Source organism: Triticum aestivum, chromosome 5D (assembly GCF_018294505.1).
Source record: "Triticum aestivum cultivar Chinese Spring chromosome 5D, IWGSC CS RefSeq v2.1, whole genome shotgun sequence".
NCBI classification, from domain to species: Eukaryota; Viridiplantae; Streptophyta; class Magnoliopsida; order Poales; family Poaceae; genus Triticum; species Triticum aestivum.
In genome coordinates, this window is record NC_057808.1 from 530,401,188 (window position 1) to 530,402,436 (window position 1,249).

Sequence of the window (1,249 nt, forward strand, 5' to 3'; positions counted from 1 at the left end):
TTATAGATGGCCACATTACCATCCGCGTCTGTCTTCTTCTTAAAGACCCATTTGTTTTCTATGGCTCGCCGATCATCGGGCAAGTCAGTCAAAGTCCATACTTCGTTTTCATACATGGATCCTATCTCGGATTTCATGGCTTCTAGCCATTTGTCGGAATCCGGGCCCGCCATCGCTTCTTCATAGTTCGAAGGTTCACCGTTGTCTAACAACATGATTTCTAGGACAGGGTTGCCGTACCACTACGTGTCCTTGTGGACCTACGAGGTTCAGTAGTAACTTGATCCGAAGCTTCATGATCATCATCATTAACTTCCTCTCCAGTCGGTGTAGGCACCACAGGAACATCTTCCCGCGCTGCGCTACTTTCCGGTTCGGAAGGGGTGACTATCACCTCATCAAGTTCCACTTTCCTCCCACTCAATTCTTTCGAGAGAAACTCCTTCTCCAGAAAGGACCCGTTCTTGGCAACGAAGATCTTGCCTTCGGATCTAGGTAGAAGGTATACCCAATAGTTTCCTTAGGGTATCCTATGAAGACGCATTTCTCCGACTTGGGTTCAAGCTTTTCAGGTTGAAGTTTCTTGACATAAGCATCGCATCCCCAAACTTTTAGAAACGACAGCTTAGGTTTCTTCCCAAACCATAATTCATACGGTGTCGTCTCAACGGATTTTGACGGAGCCCTATTTAAAGTGAATGCGGCAGTCTCTAAAGCATAGCCCCAAAATGAGAGCGGTAAATCGGTAAGAGACATCATAGATCGCACCATATCCAATAGAGTGCGATTACGACGTACGGATACACCATTTCTCTGAGGTGTTCTAGGCGGCGTGAGTTGTGAAACTATTCCACATTTCCTTAAGTGTGTACCAAATTCGTGACTTAAATATTCTCCACCACGATCTGATCGTAAGAATTTTATTTTTCTGTCACGTTGATTCTCAACTTCACTCTGAAATTCCTTGAACTTTTCAAAGGTTTCAGACTTGTGTTTCATTAGGTAGACATACCCATATCTACTTAAGTCATCAGTGAGAGTGAGAACATAACGATATCCTCCGCGAGCCTCAACACTCATTGGACCGCACACATCGGTGTGTATGATTTCCAATAAGTTGGTTGCTCGCTCCATTGTTCCGGAGAACGGAGTCTTGGTCATCTTACCCATGAGGCATGGTTCGCACGTGTCAAATGATTCGTAATCAAGAGACTCCAAAAGTCCATCTGCATGGAGCTTCTTCATACGC